General features: G+C 39.6%; 1 non-coding gene across 1 annotated transcript; it reads left to right on the top strand.

Moving 5' to 3' along the window:
- Positions 1-2,072: 2,072 nt before the first annotated feature.
- LOC115067565 lies at positions 2,073-2,204 on the top strand. The gene has a single exon (XR_003846957.1). It is a non-coding gene; the product is annotated as a small nucleolar RNA SNORA51 (small nucleolar RNA).
- Positions 2,205-18,147: the final 15,943 nt, after the last annotated feature.

The following is an 18,147-nucleotide window of genomic DNA, read 5'->3' on the forward strand; positions in this document are numbered from 1 at the left end:
GGTATCTATTGAGATTACTGTGTGATTTTTTTTGTCTTAAAGTCCATTTATACAAATTATTATATTTATTGACTTGTGTATATTGGACTATCCCTGGATTTCTGGAAAAAAGCCGACTTGAGCATGGTAGATGATTTATGTGACTCTGGATGGAATTGAAAAACTCAAAAGATTGTTGTTTCCAATTTAAAACAACAGGAAAAAGGATTACCAACAGAATGAATGAAATGGAAAACAGAATATCAGAACTGGATGATAAAGTTGAAGAATTAAACCACACAAGCAAATCATATGAAAAGTTTCAAAAAACATAGGAATGTAGTATGTAGGTAATGTGGGACACCATGAAAAGACCAAATTTATACATCACAGGCATAGATGAAGCAAAAGAATCTCGGGTGAATGGCATTGAACAGATCTTCAATAGGATTATTGAAGAAAATATCCCCTAATTAAGGAAAAACATAGTCATGCATATACAAGAAGCACATGGAATGCCAAAGAGACAGGACCAGGAGGACACTCTCCATGACAGATCATAGTAAAAACATTAAATGTACAAAACAGAGAGAATACTGAAAGGTGAAAAAGAAAAACAAGTTATATATAAATGAAAAATCATCAGAATTACAATCGACTTTTCAATGAAAACTGTAAAAGCCAGAATACCTAGAGCAAAGTATTCCAAGTTCTAAATGATCAAAGACATCACCCCAGAATATTTTACATAGCAATATTTTCTATCATACTTGGAGGAGAAAGACAAATATTCCATGACACAAACAGACTGAAAGACTTTATATCCCCCAAACCAGCCTATGTAGAAGGCTCAAAGCCATACAGAGGACTGAAGAATGGAATGACCATACCCAAGAGGCTACAGAAAGAAAACAAATGAAAGTATAATTATAGAAACACACACACACACACACACACACACAAGAACTGGGTGGGGGATGGCTGGAGAGATGGAAAAGTAGTTAAGAGCACTGCTTGTTCTTGCTGAAGATCCACTTTCAAATCATAGTACCCATGTGGAAGCAAAAAAAGTCTGTAACTCCAGTTCTATGTGATTCAATGCCCACTTCTATCCTCCATGGGTACTGCATGACATGGGTGCATGTGGGTAAAATGCAGGCATAACACTCATTCACATAAAATAAAAGTAAATATTTTTTTTAAAAAAATTAAAACACCAAGAGCACAAACAGAAAATAAAATGACAGTAACAAATACATATATTTCAATAGTGACTTTTTATTAATGGCCTCAAACACCCAGTCAAATATCAAAGAAGATTTGAATGGATTAAAAACCAAAATCTATCTTCTTCTTCCATACACACAAAAAAAATTCATCTTACCCTCAAGTATATCATTACCTTAGGGTGAAAGGATGTAAAATTATATTCCAAGCAAATGGGATTGAAGGAAAAGCAGGCACTGCTAGTCTAATATCTGACAAAATAGAATTCAAATTAAAATTAATCAGAGGAGATAAAGAAGGTCACTTCGGGGCAGGAGAGATGGCTCAGTGGTTAAACACTGACTGCTCTTGCAGAGGACCCAGGTTCAATTCCCAGCATCCACATGGTGGCTATGAACCATCTTTAACTCCCATTTCAGGATAATCCAAAACCCTCTTCTGACCTCCACGGCATTGCACAACATGGGTACACTCACATACATGCAGGCAATACACTCTTACACACAAAAATAATAAATAAAATATTTTTACAAAGAAGGTCATTTCATTCTGATTAAAGGAACAATGAATCAAGAAGTCACTGCAGTCATGAATATATACGCACCAAACTCTGTAGCATCGAATTTAACTAAAACAGTGCTACAGGACTTCAAGACAAAGATGAACCCCACCTCAGTAAACATAGGTGAATTCAGTACTCTACTATTTCCAGTAGTAAGGTCCCCTGGACAAAGAATAAACAAAAAGGTATCTGAATTAAATTATATTCTACATCAAATGAACCTAACAAATATCTACCTACAAAAATTCTCAATAAAATATTTGCAAATGTCATATATACATACACACATTCAAAAGACCATCCAGACTTTCTTGTGCTTACCACAGGCTGTGTTCTTATACTGACTGATAGAAAGAGGAGGCAAAGAAAACCTGTCCCATGTACACCTCAGCCCGTGCCACTGTGTATGGTCTGTATTGTGAATGGGGAGACATGGGGAAAAAAGATCATCCACCATGACCATTAGGATTTATTGCAGACATCCAGGAATGGTTCAATATACACAAGTGAATAAATGTGATAAATCATATAAATGGACTTAAGGTAAAAAAAATCACATGATCTATCTCAACAGATGCAGAACAGGCCTTTGACAAAATCCAACATGCATTCATGATACATATCCTAGATGGAATTGTACTGGTGGGAACATATCTCAACATAATTAAGTCTATATAAAACAAGCCAACAGCTAGCATCATTCTAAATGGAGAAAATTTCAATATTTCCCAACAAATTGTCTGCTATTCCCATTCTTTTTTCAATATAATACTTAAAACTCCAGTTAGAACAAGACAATAGAAGGAAATTAAATGCATACTAATTGGAGAAAGGAAGTCAAATTACCCCTATTTGCAGATGATATGATATTATACATAAGAGATACCAAAAATTACACCAGCAAACTTCTAGAAATGATAAACTCATTCAACAAAGTGGCAAGTTACAAAATCAAGCAACCAAAATTAGTGTTCTTTCTATAAACAAATAATGAGCAGTAAAACAAACATTTCAGGAAAACACTTTCATTCACAATAGCCTCAAGTAAAAGTAAAATATTTAGAGATAAATATTACTAAAGACATTAGAGTCTTTACTAAAAAATTTAATTTTTTGATGAAGGTGATGAGGAAGATACAAGGAGATGGAAAGAGCTCCCATGCTAATGGATTGCTAGAACAAATATAATGAAAATTATCTTCTAACAAAAGCAATTTACAGATTTAGTGCTACCCAAATCAAAATCCCGTGTAATTCTTCCCAGAACTAAGGAAAAAAGCATCTTAAAAGTCATATGCAAATGTAGCAGACCAAGATAGATAAAATATTCCTAAGCACAAAGATCAATGCCAAAGGGATTACCATACCAGACCTCAATGTATATTACAGAGTCATAAAACCAGCATGATAATTGCACAAAAACGGACATACAGATTAAGGGAACAAAATAGAAAACCTAAACGTGAGTGCATGCAATTTCACCCACTTGATATTTGAAAAAGATGCCAGGAACACTCACTGGAGGAAAGACACTGTTTTCAACAAACGGTGCTGACAAAATTGGATCTCACAGAATGAAATTAGAACCATATCTAATATCTCTACACACACAAAAAGAACAACTCCAAATGGATCAAAGACCTCAGTGTGATGCTTAAAATGTTGACACTGTTAGAAGAATACATAGGCATTATCTTAAAACATATAGGTGAAGGAAATGACTTTCTAAATTGGACATCAGTTGCTCTGGAATTAAGGTCAAGAATAGACAAACTAACTCAGTAAACTAAAAGTCTTCTGCATGACAAAGGAAACAACCAGTTGAGTGAGGAAGAAACCTACAGGCTGGGAGAAATCTTCACCAACTATGCATCTGGCAGAGGACTAATATCCATGTGCAAAGATCTCAAAAAATAAAGAAGCAAGAAAACAAATGACCCAACTGATAAATGGGCTATGGATCTAAATAGAGAGCTCTCAAAAGAAGAATTAACAATGGCAGAAGAAACACCTTTAAAAGTGTTCAACATTGCTCCAAGTCTCATGTCTGAAGTACATCCTGCCTTTAGCAATAAGATCTTATCTTCATATTCTGGGAGGTAATCAAGCCTTTGTCAACAGCCTGCAGTCTCTTGGACTACCCTAACAAACAACTTGAAGGGAAGTTTCTCCTGTCTGGCACTGCATTTCTTGTTATATATCTTTCAGGTATACACATACATTCATGTTCAATACTGTATGTGTAATTTTCAAGGTGTTTTTTTTTTGAATAATTATATTTTCCTCTGGCTTTTAAAACAAACTACTCTTTATTTATCTCTCTATTCTCTCTTTCCCTGTCTAAAGTCCCTCCTCCCTGGCCAGTTTAAATATTACCATTTCCCCTTTGGTAATACCTGTCTCCTATTATCCCCTCTATCTTGAGCTCCTTCTTCCCCCTTACCCCTATGGTTATTTGTGTGTTCTCTCCTCTTTCCCAGTTGAATACCCCAATTTTCCACATTTCCCCTTTGGTAACATCTATTTCCTACTATCCCCCCATCCGCTATCCCCTCTCTGTCTGGCTCTTTGCCTTTACCTCATTGCTTCCTCTACACTTTCCTGGCTCCTGCTATTACATCAGGATATATACTCAAATATAAGGGATTGGGGCTAAGATCCACAAATGATGGAGAACATACATTGTTTGGTTTTTGGAGTCTGTAACTTCACATAACATTTTCTAGTTTTAGTCATTTACCTGTAAATTTCTTGATTTTTGTCTTTCCATAATGCTGAGTAGAACTCCATTGTGTAAATGTACACAATTAAGGGACATTTAGATTGTTTCCATTTCTTAGCTACTATGAAAAAAACAGCAACAAACATGGATGTACAAGAACCTTTACAGTAGGATGAGTCCTTCAGGTATATGCCAAAGAGTGGTATAAACAGATCATATGGTAGTGAAGAGCCAGAATGCAAGTCAGAATGCACTGACTCCATTTTGGCTAGCTGTTTCAGGCAAGCCCGGACAAGACAGGCATGTCGTAAATTTCCAGTTGCTGCCCCCCCAACCCCCCCCTCGCTGGAAAGCTATAGGTTAAGCAAGCCCGGTCATGTAAAAGCCCTACAAGGTAAAAACAAAAACTTCTGGTCCTACAGATAACAGTCAGCACATTCCAGTGCCCTGAAGACAGCCCCAGCCAATAAGGGTCCTCCCCGTACTCAGTACATAGGGCCATCCAATCATTTTAGAGGATGCTTGGTATGCACGGGCTTCTATGAAACTTCCCTATAAAAGCTTCTGCCTGCTAGTGTTTGAAGCCAGATGTCATCTTTGGCTTGTGGAGTCCGTGCCAGGCTAGCCAACAATTTGGTTGCCTTATACTTTAAATTTCTGAATAAAATTTTTATGCAGTTTTTTTTTTGTTGTTGTTGTTTTGTTCTTGTTGTTGTTTTGTGTGTGTGTGTGTGTGTGTGTGTGTGTGTGTGTCTGTGGGAATTATTACTGACTCTCAAACCCTAACATTTTGGTGGCTCATCCGGGATCAGGAATAGAGACCCCAGACTCATAGGAGTGTTCTGCCCTGCTTTCTCTCTCTCTCTCTCTCTCTCTCTCTCTCTCTCTCTCTCTTTTCCGTAGTCTGGACATCCTGGGGCTCAATGGAGACAAAGTGGACATGCTATTGATCCAAGAGCCAGAGCAGATAGGGGGTCATACTCCAGCCTAACGTGGAATCTAGGTGGGACCGGCCCAGAGTCTCAGCCCAGCCCGACGTGGAATCCAGGCAGGCCAGACACAAGATTTTGGTTGAGTCTGATGTAGAATATAGGCTGGCCAAATCTTTTTGGAAAAGGGACAGGGGCAGCCTTCTCCACTGACTCTGCAGACTGCGAGATTTTCATTTCCTCCTCTAGGGAGACACCATCTCATACTGTTCTCAACCTCTGTTTGGAGCTCCGCCTTGTCTATTAACTTTCTATCCTACTTCTCATTCTAATTCCTCTCCTTACATGCCTTTTTCTTGAAGCTTACCCCACCTGGGGCCAGAAAGTCTCATCATCATCAGCTCCCCTTGATTTAGTTCTTAGTCATTTTCAGGATTACAAACAGATGGGCTCGAACATATCTGGACTCTGTGTCATGCCGACCCATCCAGACCCTCTGCACCATCGAATGGCCCTCCTTTAGTGTTGAATGGCCATCAGAAGGATCTTTTAACTTGTTGTCTTTGAGGAACTGGGGCACCCTAACCAGATCCCCTACACCCTAGGTTGGTGATATCTGGTCACACCCCTGCCGAACAGCTGCACCCCTGCCACCAGGGCTGAAAGGGTCAGCCACATTGCTTCCTCAGAGGAAAGCATAGGCCAGGAATTCACCAGGCCCAGAAGTTCTTCCCTCGGCAAAAGAGGAATTAAGCCCCACCCCCTTACAGGGCCCCATCAGGGACCCAGGATAGACCTAGGGAGCATAGGTCTTGGGCTTCTTCCTCCTCTGGCTCCTCCAGGTCTCCATCCCTGGCCCCCATGACCGAGCCCAGCCCTTTACACACCTGCTCATGGGGGAGGGGAGGCTGGTCCAAGCTCTTCCTCTAAGAGAGATTGGGTCCCCAAGAGGACAGTATAGCCCCAGTAGTCTATTTCCCTTTTTCTACTAGTGATCTGTATAACTGGAAATTGCAGACTCCCTCCTTTACAGAGAAACCCCAAGCACTAGTTTCCCCCTAGAAATAGTTCTTTTTACCCATCAACCCACTTGGGATGATTGCCAACAGCTACTAAATATCCTGTTCACCATGGAGGAATGGAGCCGCATCCTCGGGGAATGCAGGCGCACAGTCCCTGGGAATGATGGGCGACCAACTGAAAATGAAAACTTGATTGCAGATGCCTTTCCCCTCATGTGCCCCATGGATGGATGCAACTACAACACTCCAGAAAGTAAGGAGCGCCTAAACGTCTATCACCAGATTCTTATGAGGGGTCTCCGGGTGGCTGCTAAGTGCCCTACAAATTTGTCTAAAGTTAGTCAGGTAATGCAGAAAGAGTTGAGTCCCCAGGGTATACCTGGACGCCCTCCTTGAGGCTTTCAGGACCTACATTCCCATTAACCCTGAGGCTCCAGAAAACCAGGTGGCTGTTAATATGGCTTTTGTGAATCAAGCAGCCCCAGACATAAAACAAAAGCTTCAAAAGTTAGAAAGCTTAGTGAAAAAACCTGTCTGAACTGACAGCTGTAGTAAACAAAGTCTTTATCAACAGAGATACCCTGAAGAAAGACAGGCTAAAGGATTGGCCAAAATTCTGCTAACTGAGAGAATGGCCAACCCCAGATGGAGCATGAAAGAAAACTCTCATGCCACTCCTCAAATGCCGCGGGAGTGCCATCCTCAATTGAAAAGTGCCTGTTGTAAGCAACTAGGGCCCTGGGCTAGAGATTTCCCCCAAAGAATAGGCGTACAGTCTTCTTCCACCAAGCCCAAGATTCTTGAACTGACAGACTTGGAGAACTGAAAGGGCCCGTGCTCGGTAAACCTCCACCACGAGTCCCGGTAACCCTGCAAGTGGAGGGATGAGCCATCGTCTTCCTGGTCGATACCGGAGCCCAATACTCGGTTTTAAAGGAGCCTATGGGAAAATTGACCAATGAGCAAACATGGGTGCAGGGGCTACAGGAATTTCCCAACACCCTTGGATGACTAAAAGTAAATTAGACTTAGGCAAAAAGACAGTTTTACATTCCTTCATGGTAGTCCCAGAATGCCCATACCCCCTATTGGGTAGGGACCTGCTGTATAAAATAAAGGTTCAGATCCATTTTACTGGGAAAGCCCCCCCCCATGTGACTGTACCAGACATGGCCTATGTCCTCTCCTTACAATTAGAAGAAGAATGGAGGGTGCATGCCTTACCACCCTGACAGGGACCAACCACTATCCTCAAAGACCTCCAGGCATCTATCCCGGGAGTCTGGGCTGAAACTAATCCCCCAGGAAGGACCACCCAGTAGCCCCCGATGATAGTTACCCTGAAGGCCAGGACCTAACCTGTAAGAGTAAAACAGTACCCAATGACTCTAGAAGCCAGAATAGGAATAACCAAGCACATAAACCATCTTAGGGATTCTGGCATTCTGGTTCCATGCCAATCTCCATGGAATACCCTGCTCCTGCATATCAAAAAGCCAGGAACTAATGACTTTCACCTGGTCCAGAATTTAAGGGAAGTCAACAAAAGGGTAGAAGACATTCATCCTACTCTCCCCAATCCATATTCTCTGCTGAGCTCACTCTCCCCAGAGAGAAAATTCTATACTGTTCTAGATCTCAAGGATGTCTTCTTTAGCTTGGCCTTTGCAAAACAAATCCAACCCACCTTTGCTTTTGAACGGCAGGACCTGCAACAGGGGTTCAACAGACAGCCCACTTGGACACAGCTGCCACAGGGTTCAAGAACTCTCCCAAGATCTTTGACGAGGCATTGCATCAGGACTTGCAAGAATATTGGACCTCACATCCAGTGGTAAGCCTTCTACAATATGTAGATAACCTGATGATTTCCACAAAGGATGCAGACACTTGCCTCCAAGCTACCAGAGACTTACTCCTCATCCTGGACCAGTTGGGATACAAAGTCTCTGCTAAGAATGCTCAGCTCTGCATCCCTGTGGTAATGTACCTGGGATACATACTGAGAGATGGACAGAGATGACTGTCACTGGCTAGAAAGCAAACCATCATGGGAATCCCAAACCCAAAAAACCTGCAGAGAATCACAGGAATTCCTGGGGTCAGCAGTCTTCTGCCAACTCTGGATACCTGGGTTTGCTGAGTTGGTGAAACCCTTGTATAAAGCCACTAGAGGGAATGTGTCCTCTTTCCACTGGACTGAAACTGAAGAGGAAGCCTTTCAAAATATTAAAAAGGCCTTATCACAGACTCCAGCCTTGGCCCTGCCAGACATCCGCAAGCCCTATCAACTCTTTGTTGATGGGAGGGCCGGAATAGCAAAAGGAGTCCTGACCCAGCTACTTGGCCCTTGGAGGAGGTCCGTGGCCTACCTGTCCAGAAATCCTTACCCCTTAGCCTCGGGATGACTGGGCTGCCTCAGAATCATCATGGCTACAGCTTTGTTGGTTAAGGATGCCCATGATGGAAAGAACCTGTCTGAACTGATAGCTGTAGCAAACAAAGCCTTTAACAATAGAGATACCCCTGAAGAAAGACAGGCTAAAGGATTGGCCAAAATTCTGCTAACTGAGAGAATGGCCCACCCCAGATGGAGCAATAAGCCACTCATGAAAGAAAACTCTCACACCACTCTGCAAATGCCGCAGGAGTGCCATCCTTGATTGAAAAGAGATCAATGTGCCTATTGTAAGCAACTAGGGCACTGGGCTAGGGATTGCCTCCAAAGATTAGGAGCACAGTCTTCTTCCACCAAGCCCAAGATTCTTTCTCTCTCCTTCTCCTTCCCCACCTCTCCTAGTATGCTCCAGCTCTCCCCACAATGTTCAGAACCTGACATGGATCCTTAGCAGTACTGCTAGAGGGAAGACAGTGGCTTCTAAGTCTAGCCTAGCATTGATAAGGACCTGGTATCCAGATCTTCACTTTGACCTATGTGATTTAATCGGACAGGACTGGGATATGGCCACATATGGATGTGATCACTCCATGACCCGCAGCACTCTCCAAAAACAGCAGTCCTATGTATGCCTGGGAAACAATGCTGAGGCCAAATGTGGGGAGATTGCTGACTATTTCTGCACCTCTTGAGACTGTTTCCACTGGTAGTATTAATTGGAATCCACCAGTTAAAGATGACCTAATCCAAGTAAATAGGGCCCCAGGGTCTCATAAACCCCCGGGGCTATCCCAAGTCCCAGGAATAAGATTTGCTAATACCAGACATTTAATGAGGGGACCATGCTTAAATTCCAGATGCAATCCTATACTTGTAAAATTTATTCCTCTAGGGAAAGAGGTCTGTCGACAGACATTAAGATTAAATGGGATGGCATGGGGGATGAGGTTACATGTCAACCAACAGGATCCTGGAAGCTTGTTTTCTATCCAATTACACATCAGGCCAGACGCAGAGACCCCAAGTGGCCCCTCGTCCCCAAAAGAATCTTTAGACATCTCCCCATTGGCCCCCAGGGGTACATCTACTACCCAGACTCCCACTTCCAGAGCCCCTGTTACCCCCCCAATTGGGCAAGAGGGACCCCTGACCATCCTAGATGATGTTTTTTTCTATCTTAAATCTCACTGACTCTAAACTAACCCAGAGTTACTGGTTCTGCCTAGACCCTAGACCCCCTATCTATGATGGTATAGCTGTTCTGGGCACTTACTCCTTCACCCCCAATGTGAGTCATTGTAGGACAGGCTCTCCTACAGGAAGAAAGGGCCTTGCCCTCACCCTAGTCTATGGGCAAGGCTTATGTGTTACTTTGGAAGGGTGAAAGATCCCTGCCTCCAACCAACATCTCTGTAGCTCCAATTCTAGCCTCATACTAAATAGTTCCCACCCATACACTGTTCCCCCAACTAACGCCTGGTGGTCTTGTACTTCAGGGATTACCACCTGTCCTCACTCCTTGGTGCTGGATTGAATGGGGGACTTCTGTGTGCTAATACAACTGGTCCCCCAACTTTTTTACAGGTCAAGTTTAGAATTAGAAGCTCAGGTCACTGGATGGGCCCAGCCACACAGAGAAATAGCCACAGGAGTTATAGTTCTCTCCACCCTTTTTGGAGTAGGATTCTCTGTCGCAGTAGGTACCAGAGCCTCAGCTTTGATTGTACAAAACTGTAATTATCAGGCCCTCCAAACAGCAGTAGATACAGACCTCCACAGTTTAGAATGTTCAATTAAACATTTAGAGGAGTCTGTATCCTCTTTGGCTGAGGTTGCCTTTCAAAACAGGAGGGGCCTGGATCTCCTCCTACTAGAAAAAGGGGGGTTATGTGCTGCTTTGGGTGAATAATGTTGCTTTTATTTTAACCACTTGGGTGTAATCAGGCAGTCTCTAGCCTGGGTCCACAAACACCTAAAAGAACAGGAAGATGCTAGGCTTCAACAACAAAACTGGTATGAATCCTTATTCACAGGGTCCCCATGGTTAACTGCACTTATTACAGCACTGGTGGGGTCTCTGATAATACTCTTGATGGCCTTACATGTCGGACATGTCTGATAAACACCCTCCTCAGGTTTATACATACCCAATTACAGACCATCCAATTGATGGTCCTCCACACTCAGTACAGTCCTGTGGCCCAGGAAGGTCCTTTACACTAGACAACTACTTGCTAATGGCATAACATCTAGCTTCTGTACAACCACTTGCTTGCTATGGCTTAAAGATTAAATGCACTGTCTAACCACTTCTTTCTGCTTCTGTAATTTGCTTGGCTTAAAGATTTAACACTTGCCATAACTTTAGGGGGGATATGAAGAATCAGAATGCACTGACTTCATTTTGGCTAGCTGTTTCAGGCAAGCCTGGACAAGCCCAGGCATGTAAATTTCCAGTTGCTACTTGCCCTCCGCCCCACTCCAGAAAGCTATAGATTAAGCAAGCCAGGGCACGTAAAAGCCTTATAAGGTAAAAACAAAAACTTCTGGCCCTACAGATAACAGCACATTCCAGTGCCCTGAAGACAGCCCCAGCCAATAAGGATCTTCCCCGTACTCAGGACATAGGGCCATCCAATCATTTTAAATGATGCTTGGCGTGTGCGGGCTTCCATGAAACTTCCCTATAAAAGCTTCTGCCTGCTAGTGTTTGGAGCCAGACACTATTTTTGGCTTGTGGAGCCCATGCCCAGCTAGCCAACAATTTCGTTGCCTTATACTTATATCTCTGAATAAAATTTTTATGCAGTTTGTGTGTGTGTGTGTGTGTGTGTGTGTGTGTGTATCTGTGGGAATTATTGCCGACTCTTGAACCCTAACAGTAGAAAATTTTTCATGTTTTTTTTTTTTTAATGTGTGGATAATTGTGGAAAAGTAGGCAGAAAGATTATATGAGTCAGAGGGGATGGATCATCACAAGGAACAATCTTCCAAGCAACTGATCAGTTACTCAATGATCTCTGCAATGATGATAGCACTTACTAGTCCTGTACATGCTCAGAAATAACAAAATTCCAGCCTTGACATGGGGAAGTAGGTAAGAAATCCCAACCCAACTGAAGGAACTTATGACAATTGATATCTGCAGAGAGGAAGAAATATAGTGTCTTACATGAATTGGACTCTTTGTGGGGTCAGGATGTGGATGCACCCATACTGAAGAACATTTGGGCACATAAATCAGACTTTATAGGTTATAGATGGTAGATAGATGATGATAGATTGATGATAGATAGATGATTGATAGATGATAGATGATAGATAGATAGATGGTAGATAGATAGATGATTGATAGATAGATGATACATAGATAGATGATAGATGACAAATAATAGATAGATTAGATAGATAGATAGATAGATAGATAGATGATACATAGATGATAGATAGATAGATGATAGATAATAGATGATAGATAGGTAGGTAGATAGATGGATGATAGATAGATAGATATAGATTAGATAGATAGATGATAGATAGATCGATACATACATATATACATAGATGATAGATGATAGATGATTGATTGATAGATAGATGATAGATAGATATAGATTAGATAGATGATAGATAGATAGATAGATAGATAAATAGATGATAGATGATAGATAGATAGATAGATAGATACATACATACATACATACATACATACATGGATGATAGATAGATAGATGATTGATTGATAGATAGATGATAGATAGATAGATATAGATTAGATAGATGATAGATAGATGATAGATAGAGAGAGAGATGATAGATAGATGGATGACAGATAGATGATAGATAGATATAGATTAGATAGATGATAGATAGAGAGATAGATAGATAGATAGATAGATAGATAGATAGATAGATAGATAGATAGATAGATAGATAGATAGATAGATAGATAGATAGATAGATAGATAGATAGATAGATAGATAGATAGATAGATAGATAGATACATACATACATACATACATACATGATAGATAGATGATAGGTAGATAGATAGATGCATGTATGTGTGTGTGAGAGAGATTAAATTGAGCAGGTGTAGTAGAAGGTTCATATAAGAAGAGACAATCTAAGTACCATCAAACAATATTTTCTGAAAATGACAAAAAAACAATTAAAAAAATTAAAATAAAGCTAACTAAAACCATTAGCATAATTTGAGATGCGTCTTTTATTTGTGACACAACAGTTAACCTTTATAAACAAAATAAACAATATCCTTATGCCTTGTCTGATGATTCTTTTATCTCTAGTTAGTGCCAATAACTAAATTAACCTTTATTTTTAAGGTTTGTCTCTTGAGGGAAGAATGTTAACTAAATGTTAACAATGTTCCTGACTGGAGTATTTGCTCAACAAGTAAGTAAGAGAGGCAAAGTGTTTGTTTATGCTAAGCACATAGGATCTTAAGATCCTGGGCTAATGTACTTCCTTATTTGTGTTTGGATACCCATTATCATAATCTAGAGATCTTTCCTTAGAAATAGGATTTCTGGGAATGACTCTTATTCTTCTTTGAGGACACCTCTTCTCCATTTGTATATTGACATTAAAAGATAACTCTTCATCAATACTTTGACATACATACAATTTTGAGCCCCTTACTACAAAAAGGATTCCTACTATTTAAAATAAACCTGAGTCCTGAGTACTCTTAGGAAACCTATATAGAGAAGCAGAGGCCAGCCTCATGAATGTGATTTGATTCATTTAATCACAAAAATCAGTGGACCTAGACACAGGGTGACAACATCAGATGGCATGTAGAGTATTATAATCCTGGTCCTAGCTACTATTCACACCTTAATATATATTTGCCAAATTGGATGGAATGTTTTACATTTTCAAACACTATTTTTTTTATTATAAAAGAAAATAAGAGAGGAGCAGGGAGAGATGGATGGCTCTGCAATTAAGAGCACTGGCTCCTCTTGGAGAGGACTGCATTCTGTTCTTGGCATCACATGGTGGTTAACAACCTTTTGTTACTACAATTTAGGGGATATGACATCCTCTTGGCATTGCAGTACACAGGTATACTATATACATGCAGACAAAATACTTATGCACATAAAATAACTGAATTCTTAAAATTAAACTGAAAACAGAAGAAAAATTCTAATTTACATTTAATAATGATGTTTTAAGTATCGTACTGGTTATACACAAGGCTGAGAAAGTGTCCCAAAGTACTTTTTGGTTTTGGAAGTGAACATAAATTAACAAGAGAATTTCCCTATTAATGTGAAAAATAACATTATTAGAATTATTGTTAAATGGTTATTCATGTTTGCCCTTGCTAGTCTCTCAGGATCTCAGAATTTTAATAATGTAGATTAATATTGTACACATTATACTGATAAGATTCTATTGGTGATTCTATTGTATAGGTGATGAATTTAGGCGCATTAATTACAAATGTTAGTTTTGGAAAAAGAAAATCTAGGTTATTGGATAGACTGTCTAACTTGTAAGATTTGTTACTTCATTTTGAATAGATTACTTCTGTCAGGAAGCATAGATTAACTTGATATGATTAAACAACCAGGCTATTTGTCATTGTTTTATAACTGTAGCAGATTTTCAAAGCATGTTGCACTAGATGAATTGATTGACAAAACACAATTACACCTTTTCATTGGGCTTGTAAAAGAGCACTGAGAAATTCCAATAAGTAATTTCAATATGTTCTAATAAATAGAAACTATATCTGAAAAACTCCTGGATTTGAGTCAAGAAAAAAGGAGCAGTTTATTTTTTCCAAGTCTATCTTTTGATAGTTCTTATATTTATCCAGTGAAAATACCAAAGAACCCATAAGTCTGGCATAAAAGAGAAAAGCATGTGGTACTTTTCCAATACTTTGTGATACCATTATTAAAAGAGGCAGAATTTTCAGACACTGACCAATTATTCTTTTCTATATGTTCACAATACTGTAAAAAGTAAAACAACATTGTTTAAAAATAACAAAGAACACTTGAGGTGCCCCAATTTTTCCCCTTTCTCCCTTACTAATACCTTTCTCCTATGGTCCTACCTCTCTTTAGCTCCTTCTTTCCCTTTACCCCCTAGGTTCCTTGTATACCCATGATGGAGGGGTGAGACAATTCAAGAGATAAACAATGCCTAGCTAGTTTTGAAAAGCAGAGGGAACCATATTACTCCTACAACCTACAGACAAATTATTCATAGCAGATCAAAAAATATATGTCGAGGTAAGGTTTATCTGAGAACAACTGGACTTTGCCCAAGATTTATCTATATGACACACAGTAATTAAAAATACGAGACTGGTGGAACTAACCTTCTTGGGTGTTTAACAGACATACTTTGAGGCCTATAATAATTTGGTCAGAGGGACATAAAGGACAGTTTTTTCTCCTTGCCCTCCTAGGTTGACTAGTTACAGGATGTGGGAGACAGGCTTGAGCCTAGGGTGAAAGTCCTAATGACAGCCACACAGCAGGCCTGAGGCAACGGCCCAACCACTGGAGCCACAAGAAACGCCTTGTGACATTTGCTTCCATTGGGGAGGGTCAACACAGAGGAATCATTTCCTCCATGCTTCCAAGCAAAGCCAGCCATGGTCGAGTAGGACCTTTGACATCTTCACATAGGCAGAACTGGTAAAAGAAAGGAGCCAGTGGCTCCTCCCAAGCCCATTTGACCCCTGAGGAACAGATCCTCAAATGACCTTAAGAGTAAAAATAACTTGGTTTATCTGGCCCAAGTGTATGGGCTTAAACACCCAAAAGGAAAGTATAACCAAAGATTAAAGGGGCCAATATAATTTCATAAGAGTCCATATGTATAGCTAAAGGCTACATACAAGCAACAATGCCAGACAGGTGATACCTTCTTTTGAATTGTTGTCCATGGTGGCCAAAGGTATTCCCAGACAGTAACCCAGCATAGAACTTGGAAAATGAACAGCAGATCCCAATCTTATCTACAGGAATACTGACAACTGATTACCACTAGATGAGGAACAGCTGACCCTCCTAAAACAAAGACCTCTAGATAGGCTGACTAGATTCACCAGAAGGGCAATTAGTGAGGAATGGTTGGGGGTCCCAACAACACAGCAGACAGTCCCAGGGATACGAGAGTATAAAGGCTCTAGTTGGGGGAGGGAGGCTATGGGAGGGTGATATTTGGGAAGTGGGTGTACAAATAAATAATTTTTTTAAAAAATTTAAAAATAATAATAATTCTTCAAAGCATAAAAATTTGCTCCTTAATAATTAGTAGATGTGAAAAACATTGTCATTTAAATCTACCTGATGACAAAAACACAAAAAATCAACAAATAAAAAATTTGTTATATTTGAGGAAGAAGCATAAAAATTTGCTTCATGTTAATTAGTAGAGGTGAAAAATACTACCATTAAAATCTACCTGATGACCTTATATCCATGCTCAGGTGCCAAGGATCTCAGAAAGTAACCGACTCTGACTAGTAATACTCAGGTACATAGAGATTAGAGATGCATATGCAAACATCTAAGTGTTGGTAGCATTAAAAATGATATTGTTTTCTGTATGAAACAATATATTTTAAAATGAAATGCAGATGTTTCTTAAAGGTTAAAACCTCATTCAATTTTATGTCTTATGGGCTTTATACAGAGTTCAATATTGTATAACTGTATTAATTCAACTGTGAACCTAAAAATTTACAGTCAATTTTGAAAGAGATATATCTTAGCTCTGGAAATTGTTATTGAATATGTCAATGCTGTTGTAATGAAATGCTTCTTCTGATTGTGTGGTTATTAAATAAATAATTTTAAAAAGGAAAGTCAACAAGAAGTAAACATTTTTATTTCAAAATTATTATCTTCATCAAAAAATAACAACAATGATTGCACAATGAATTAAAGAAAATGATCTTGAATTTCCATTTCATGGTTATGGTCACCCTACTTAACATGTATTACCCATCCTTCAGTGGTAATACATATTTCTTGTTTAGGTAATTACTGGGGTGGAGGCTGAATATTAGTCATCCAAGAACAAGACAAATAGTAAGATATAATGTGTATGATGATAAATAACTACATGCTTATATTGTGTAAATCATAAATAGGGTGTGTGTGTGAGAGAGAGAGAGAGACAGAAAGATGGAGTGAAAAAGAGAAGGTTCCAACCCAATATACTTTTCTATCCTTGTTTGTTTGAAGAACCTTACTACTATCAGGACAGGCATTTCACAGTAGAAAATCCGGGCTTGAATATTTTGTACAAATAATTTTACAGAACTTTTTTGCCTTAGAGAGCATTACATAGGGTGGTGTCCAAAGGGTTGTCAATGGGTTATTTGAATCACCAACACTAAGGCTGAATGTTTTTATATTACCTGGCAGTTGGAAGAAATATTCCCTACAGCAACATCACAACAGGGGCCTATGAATTAATGTTGCCAAATCAGGAATTTAAATAATGTGATTCACAAAGTTTTCAAGTAAATCTTATTGTGTATCACTGTTCTAGCTCCAGTTTTTTTCTGTGATAAAACACCCTGGCAAAAAGTAATTTAAGGGAGAAAAAAAGGAGTTATTGGGATTCCAGACATCCATCATTTCAGGGAACTCAAGGGAGGAACTCAAGTAGCTGGTCACATTACATCTACACTCAAGAGCAAGGAAAGAATAAATGCATCCTTACTTATTACTTAGCTTTCTTCACTCCTATAGTTCTCAAGGCCCAGCCTAGGGGATAATACTGCCTACCATAAGCTACATCTTCCTATATCAATTAATAATCAAGACAATCCCACACAGACATGCCCACAGGCCAAGCTGATCTAGATAGTTCCTCTTTAAGACTTTCTTTCCAGTGTATTCAACATTGTTTCAAGTTTACAGATAAAACTGACCAGCACAATCTCCATGAGAAAAAATTCAGAATTCATATGTATCTCAGTTATGGATATTACAGTTCACAGAATTAAAGAAGTTATATAGACTTACAACTTAAAAGATATTGTATTAGACATTTTTCTGTTGCCATTATAGGAATACTGACCCAAGCAATTTATAGAAGGAAGAGTTTATTTGAGCTTACAGTTCCAGGGGAATTACATGGCAGGTAGTCATGGCAGGTAGGCATAGTGGCTGCAGGTGGCTGGAGCAGGAGCAGCAGAAGCTAATCTTTCACATCATTGTGCAGGTATATGAAACAAGAGAGCACTGGCAAGGCTTAAGAACTCTCTAAGCCCATCCCCAGTGACATACTTCCTCCAGGA

Source organism: Nannospalax galili, unplaced genomic scaffold (assembly GCF_000622305.1).
Source record: "Nannospalax galili isolate Female #2095 unplaced genomic scaffold, S.galili_v1.0 scaffold726, whole genome shotgun sequence".
Taxonomy (NCBI): Eukaryota; Metazoa; Chordata; class Mammalia; order Rodentia; family Spalacidae; genus Nannospalax; species Nannospalax galili.